An 8,253-nucleotide genomic window follows, 5' to 3' on the forward strand; every position below is an offset into this window, starting at 1 on the left:
AATGGCCCACGTTTTAACACCTGATAAGTAATTTCTAACGGATCCACTATTCTTAAAGTTATCTGACAAAAAACACACATATCCGCAGAGTGTCTCTTGATCAACAGGAAATGCTGATCTACAAAATTTTTCACAAAACAAAAGGTATGTATTTAGCTGAGTCCTCAAATTTTTAAAAGTTCCCGGTCTGAAGGCTGCTTTTAAAACTGTTCTTGCTTTCCGACGAAGTGATAACCATTCGTCTGATCTGGTTTCTGAAATTAAATTGAAAAGTCTAACTTAAATAATTTGTCCAGCACTTCAATATCTAACATACAATTGTCATCTAAAGCAGTTGACAGTTTTGCATAAGGGTTTTCAATTGATGTCCAACGCGACAAAATATCTGCTGCTCGATTGTTTATTCCTTGAATATGAATCGCTTTGATTTGAATGTTATATTGCGCACAAATTAACCAAATGTTTCTTGCTATGCTAAGTATGATTTTATCACGACATCTACCTGTATTAAGTAGACTGACTGAAGATGAATTGTCACATTGCAACACAATACGTTTATTTTGCAGTTTTTTACCCCACACTTTAAAACTGATCAGAACAGCCAAAAGTTCATAAACACTAATATGGTGGCCTGACCAAGATGTATGTATATCACTATGAAAGTACTCAGTGATGCCACTATTATAAAAAATACCACCTATTCCTGATAAAGACGCATCAGTTTGTATTAATTGGTCCGGTGTGGTCCAGATATGCTCTGGAATTGTGGTTTTTCCATTGAACCTTGTCATGAATTTTAAAAACCATTTCAAGTCTTTTTTGGCTTCGGCATTCAAATTAATATGATGAACTTTGCGTGATACAGTTCTGAGTAGAGCAAGCAAGCGTGCAATGAATAACCTTGCAGATCTAATACAATCAGCTATGTAGGACAACTTTCCAATAATTGATTCAAGCTTTTTTCTTGTGATAGTTTTCTTAGTCAATAATTTCTCAATAACTCCTTTTATTTCACATAATTTGTCCATGGGAATAGAAATTGTCATATTTACAGTGTCAAATTGTTTTCCAAGAAATACCATATTTGTGTTGGGTGCACAACATTTTTGCTCTGCAACTTTAAAACCAAGATCATCAATTAATTTTTTTTTTTTTTTTTTTTTTTTTTTTTTTTATAAAACGTGGTTTCCAAATTGGATCGATAATTGATGTGCTAAACAAATCTCTTTAAAGAAAGAGCTATATTGGTGAATCTAAAACATGGAGTACGCCCGAACAAATTAAACAAAATGACTAGCCATTTTTAACCAATTTATAATAATTTCTAATATTTTGTAACAGCAAATTTTAATAACACTGAAATATCCGTATTTTCATGCCAGTACCGAAGTACTGGTTACTGGGCTGGTGATACCCTCGGGAACTAATAGTCCACCAGCAGAGGCATCGCCCCAGTGGTAGTAATAACATTAACGGTACCAATTATCTTGCACCAGATGCGCATTTCGACAATACATGTCTCTTCATTGATGCTCGTGGCCAAAATATTTGAAATCCAAAGCTTATATAAAAGATGAAGAACTATAATCCAAAAGGTCCAAAAAGAATTGCCAAATCCATGAAAGGAATCAGAGCTTTGCATGAGGGAGATACATTCCTTAATTTATAATAATTTCTAATATTTTGTAACAGCAAATTTTAATAACACAAAAAAAATCGTATTTTCATGCCAGTACCGAAGTACTGGCTACTGGGCTGGTGATACCCTCAGGGACTTATAGTCCACCAGCAGAGGCATCGACCCAGTGGTAGTAATAACAATTGCGGTACCAATTTTCTTGCACCAGATGCGCATTTCGACCATAGATGTCTCTTTAGTGATGCTCGTGGCCAAAATATTTGAAATCCAATTGAAAGCTTATATAAAAGATGAAGAGCTATAATCCAAAAGGTCCAAAAAGAATATATAAAAGAGGGAGGTTTGGCATGCCACAAAAACAGGTTCAACCCACCATTTTGTCCTTTAAAAATGTCCTGTACCAAGTTAGGAATATTGCCATTGTTAAATTATAGTTCGTTTCTGTGTGTGTTACATTTTAACGTTGCGTCGTTTTTTTTCCTTATTTTTGAGTGTAAATTCACATTGCGATAAGACGTGTCAAGGTACATGTCTATCCCAAATTCATGTATTTGGTTTTGATGTTATTTTGTTATTCTCGTGGGATTTTGACTGATGCTAGGTCCGTTTCTTTGTGTGTTGCATTGTGGTGTTGTGTCGTTGTTCTCCTCTTGTATTTAATGCGTTTCCCTCAGTTTTGGTTTGTTGCCCCGATTTTGTTTTTTGTCCATGGATTTATGATTTTGAACAGCGGTATACTACTGTTGTCTTTATGTACCATGTATCTTTGAAGTATGTGTCAGTTCAAAAAATATAAATAGGTTCCTTTTGCTTTTCTCTGCGTAATTTTTAAATAACTCCCTAACCATTCAATATTGCAATGAAAAACCATATATTTCGTCCAAGCGTAGAAAAGATTTTTCAGTTCCGTTAGGGATGAAGAAAATAATTCATTATGCGTTTGGCCTATTACGGAATGCTGGAAGTCGGTAGTAAAAAGTATAACCGGCTGCATACATCGAAAACTCATGATCAGCTAGGATATCTTGATAAAATGGTTGTGCCTATATTATTTATTGATTGTTTATTGTAACCTCTGAAATTTTCTTACCTCTTTTTAACAAATTTTATTTCCATTCTTATTTTTTTTTAAATAACTCTCAACCAAGACGGGTTTAAACGAATTGAGAACATCTGTATATTAAATGCTAGCATACACTCATTTCATTTTTTTTTCTATATTGCATCATATAAATATAAAAAAAAAAAGAAGTTGTGGTAAGAATGTCAATGAGATAACTCTACACAAGAGACCAAATGATACAGAAAATTAACAACAATAGGTCACTGTACTGCCTTCAACAATGAACAAAATTCATATATCTATCTACATCTATATGGATAATCCATAAAGAGTCGATTGAATCATCACACGCATATGTTAAAATTAAAGTTGTGTCGTACTGCATGGTCAGCTATAAAAAGCTCCGAAATCACAAGTGTAAAATTCAATTCAAACAAACAAAATTGAACGAAAAATAAATATGTAACACATAAACAAACGACAATCAATGAATTACAGGCTCCTGACTAGGAACATGCACATATATATATATAATGTGCAAAGCAGCATCGGGGTAAGCGTAGGTAATAAGTCACAACGACTTGTAGGGCCTCTCTGACAGACGAAAAGATTCACGATTGGTTATGCTATATAGATAGAACACAATAAATTAATTCCACAAAAAAATTTCAAATTCAAACCAAACCTCCAAATTCCATCTTGCAAAACACAGTACAGAAAAAGATCTTTTACCCAAGAAGAATAACCGACTGGAACAAATTACATAAGAACATCATAAATTGCACATCTTCAGTAGACTCTTTCAAATCTTCAATTTCAAAGCATCAATATTGAACTAAATTACTTACATCAAACTAATTGTACATTAACTTTTGTTATTATATTAATCTATATCTTGTAAGTAAGTTATTTTTCTGCGACATATTCTTAAATTTGTTGAAGGCGGTCAGAAATATAAATAGAACAAATTATAAATAGATGAACGGGATATCATGTGAAGCAGACTCTGCTTACTATTCCGGAGCACATCCATTCCCCTCCCTTTTTTATGGAGGGTTTTAGGATTTCTATGTTATGTTATGTAAGTTGTTGTTTTTCTTACGATCGATTTTCGTTGTTTGCCAGGGCAAAGTAAGTTTTATTCGACTTATAAATTTGAATATCACTTTGGATATCCTTCGTGTCTCTTTTACATAATAATATACTACGAATCTGTTAATAAAACGAACTAGATTGTTTGTCTTTTGTAATAAAACATCCTTCGTCACACTATACAAGAAGAGAAGTTGGAAGGACAAATAATAACGAATACACCAATCAAATGCAGAATAATGCACACATCGACTTTAATTCTATGAAGTGCATTGTCAGCTGGTTTCTTCTACATTAAGTTAGATTTGGAACAGGATGGGGAAAGGGGAGATCCAAAATATAATCACTATATGGCAATATTATACATAACGAATTTTTTTCAATGTCCGTCTTGAAAAAATATTACCTTTATAAAACGTAATAACTGATTGTTTGCAAGTACGCTTTTTTTAGTTGTTTTTAACAATATTTTTACACCGAGCTTCTTTGGTCAATAATACTTTGAAAAATGTCAGTAACGATAATCAGGAGTTTTCTTTTTGCGCTTTTTCTCCTTTCCTAAAAGGAAATGTGAGCTTTTCTTATCACTTGGCGTCCATCGTCGTCGTCGTCTGTCGTCGTTAACAATTTTTCAAGCATCTTCTTCTCTGAAACTACTGAATGGATTTGGATGAAACTTAGCATGATTGTTCCTTAGATTATCCTGCACAAAGTTTGTGCTTCGATTTTTGATCCGTCAAAAAACATGGCCGCCGTTACTTAAAATAGAACATAGGGGTCAAATGCAGTTTTTGGCTTATATCTCAAAAACGAAACCATTAAGAGCAAATCTGACATGGAGTACAAATGTTCATTAGGTCAATATCTATCAGCCCTGAATTTTTCAGATGAATCAAACAACCCATTGTTGGGTTGCTGCCACTTAATTGGTAATTTTAAGGAAATTTTGCAGTTTTTGGTCATTATCTTGAATATTATTATAGATAAAGATAAACTGTAAACAGCAAAAATGATCAGCAAAGTAAGATCTACAAATAAGTTAAATAACCAAAATTTTCAATTGACCCCTTAAGGGGTTATTGTCCTTTAATGACAATTTTTCACAATTTGTTCATCATATTTGCTAACTTTAAAAAATCTTCTCCTCTGAAACTACTGAATGGATTTGGATGAAACTTAGCATGATTGTTCCTTAGATTATCCTACACAAAGTTTGTGCTTCGATTTTTGATCTTTCAAAAAACATGGCCGCCGTTACTTAAAATAGAACATCGGAGGTCAAATGCAGTTTTTGGCTTATATCTCAAAAACGAAAGCATTTAGAGCAAATCTGACATGGAGTACAAATGTTCATTAGGTCAATATCTATCAGCCCTGAAATTTTCAGATGAATCAGACAACCCATTGTTGGGTTGCTGCCACTTAATTGGTGATTTTAAGGAAATTTTGCAGTTTTTGGTCATTATCTTGAATATTATTATAGATAAAGATAAACTGTAAACAGCTAAAATGATCAGCAAAGTAAGATCTACAAATAAGTTAATATAACCAAAATTTTCAATTGACCCCTTAAGGGGTTATTGTCCTTTAATGACAATTTTTCACAATTTGTTCATCATATTTGCTAACTTTAAAAAAATCTTCTCCTCTGAAACTACTGAATGGATTTGGATGAAACTTAGCATGATTGTTCCTTAGATTATCCTACACAATGTTTGTGCTTCGATTTTTGATCTTTCAAAAAACATGGCCGCCGTTACTTAAAATAGAACATCGGAGGTCAAATGCAGTTTTTGGCTTATATCTCAAAAACGAAAGCATTTAGAGCAAATCTGACATGGAGTACAAATGTTCATTAGGTCAATATCTATCAGCCCTGAAATTTTCAGATGAATCAGACAACCCATTGTTGGGTTGCTGCCACTTAATTGGTGATTTTAAGGAAATTTTGCAGTTTTAAGTCATTATCTTGAATATTATTATAGATAAAGATAAACTGTAAACAGCAAAAATGATCAACAAAGTAAGATCTACAAATAAGTTACTATAACCAAAATTTTCAATTGACCCCTTAAGGGGTTATTGGCCTTTAATGACATTTTTTCACAATTTGTACATCATATTTGCTAACTTTAAAAAATCTTCTCCTCTAAAACTACTCAACCAAATTCAACCAAACTTTAACTAAATGATCAGTAGGATGTATAAAATAAAGTTTGACGTGTTTTATTTTCTATTTCGTCAAAAAGATGGCCGTCATGGCTAAAAATAGAACACAGGGTAAAATGCAGTTTTTGGCTTATATCTCAAAAACTCCAGCATTTAGAGCAAATAAGACAAGACGTTACAGTATTTATTAGGTCACGGTCTACCTGTCCTGAAATTTTCTGCCGAATTGGGTAACTGGTTTTTCAGGTATAATGCCCCTGAAATGATGATTTTAAAGAAATTTTGCAGTTTTTGGTTATTATCTTGAATATTTTTATAGATACAGATAAACTGTTAATAGCAAAAATGTTAAGCAAAGTAAGATCTACAAATAAGTCAATTTGACAAAAATTGTCAATTGACCCCTTAAGGAATTATTGCCCTTTAAAGACTTTTTCACAATTTGTTCATCATGTTGACTTACTTTTAAAAATCTTCTCAATTGAAACTGCTGTATCAATTTCAGCCAAACTTAGGCTAAATGAGTTTCAGAGTATCAAGTATAAATTTTATAATTTATTTCCTTGTATGTCAAGAAACATAGCTCCTATGGCTAAAATAGAACATAGGAGAAAATGATTTTTTTTTGCTTTTGAAGAAAATAGGACGATTCAAAGAACATTTGAATAAATTGAAAAGCCAAAATAATCATTGATGAGAGATTTAACCAAAAAAAATTAAGGTGAACGATTCCGGCTCTTGAGAGCCTCTTGTTTACACAGAATGGGACAAATAGTACACAATAAACGTCATATTCTAAGATAGTCTTGAAACTTTAAATGCAAGCGTATTAACAATGATGTTGCATATCATGTTTTGAGTTGTTTTTTTTGTATTATTATTTTTGTCAACATTGAGCTTCTGATGTCATCTTTTTCCTTTGATTCAGCTGCAAGGAGATATGACCACAACCAGAAAACTAAACTACTTCTCCCTACTTTGACACCTCTTACAGAGAAGAAAGTTATCACACTAAGAACTGCAAATGTAATAGCAGCAAATGGCATGTCTTGTTCTCACCTTCGCATTTCATATGCAAGAGATGGCCGCCAAGGAATAGAAGATGTTCTGAAAAAGGAGGATGTAAATGGAAAAGTGCGTGTCACCAAATCAAAGAAGATAGTGGATGCCATATCAGACTTTTTCAAAAGTTTAAAACCAGATGCTTGATGTACTATAACATGTACCTTTCATATTTGTATATCCGAATTTGAACTGCATTCCAATTTTGCTTTAGGTTATTTCATATTCAAAATTTATAATATATATTATGGTCTTCAGAGTGTAAATTTTTTTTCTTTAAAAAACTAATTGGCATGTAAATTAGTGTTCAGGTATTTTTTTGTCATTGAGAATGTTAATTTTAAAATATAAAATATAAATATAAAAATAAATAAATAAAAAAAAAAAAGAAAAAAAAAGAGAATGTTAATTTTTCTATACGTTTATTATCTGAAGCATGCAATTCTGGTCTAAGCAAAAGTGGAGAGTCATCTAATTCTATTGATAGTTTGGAAAAATACTTTATTTCAAATTGATCATAGGAACTGTATTGTACGGAAGCCCATAGGGGACCTACAAAAAAATAAAATTATTTCGTTATCTCAATATATATATCGTTATTTCGATATAATTAAATCGTTATTTCGATATAATTAAATCGTTATCTCGATATATTTATATCGTTATCGCGATAATTATTTATTTCGTTATCTCGATATAATTATTTCGTTATCTCGATATAATTATATCGTTATCTCGATATTTAAATCGTTATATCGATATATTTATTTCGTTATCTCGATATAATTACAACGTTATCTCAATATATATGTGGTGTATGGAATGACTGTAGCGGGTAAATGTCTGTCTGGCAGGTGTCATTTGTCCTTGACCTCATTTTCATGATTCATTGGTCAATGTTAAGTTTTCATGGTTTGGTCTTTTTCTTGTATACTATAAGCAATAGGTCAACTATGTTTGGTGTATGGAATGATGGTAAGGTGTACATGTCTGTCTGGCAGGGTTCATCTGACCTTGAACTCATTTTCATGGTTCATTGGTTAGTGTTTAGTTTTCCTGTTTAAGTCTCCTTCTTAGATACTATAAGCAATAGGTCAACTTTATTTGATGGATGGAATGATTGTAAGGTGAACATGTTTGTCTGTCTTGGTTTATATGACCTTGACCTCATTTTCATAGATCATTGATAATTTTAAGTTTATGTGATACTTGTAGTGAAACTTTATCT

Source organism: Mytilus trossulus, chromosome 13, assembly GCF_036588685.1.
Source record: "Mytilus trossulus isolate FHL-02 chromosome 13, PNRI_Mtr1.1.1.hap1, whole genome shotgun sequence".
NCBI lineage: Eukaryota > Metazoa > Mollusca > Bivalvia > Mytilida > Mytilidae > Mytilus > Mytilus trossulus.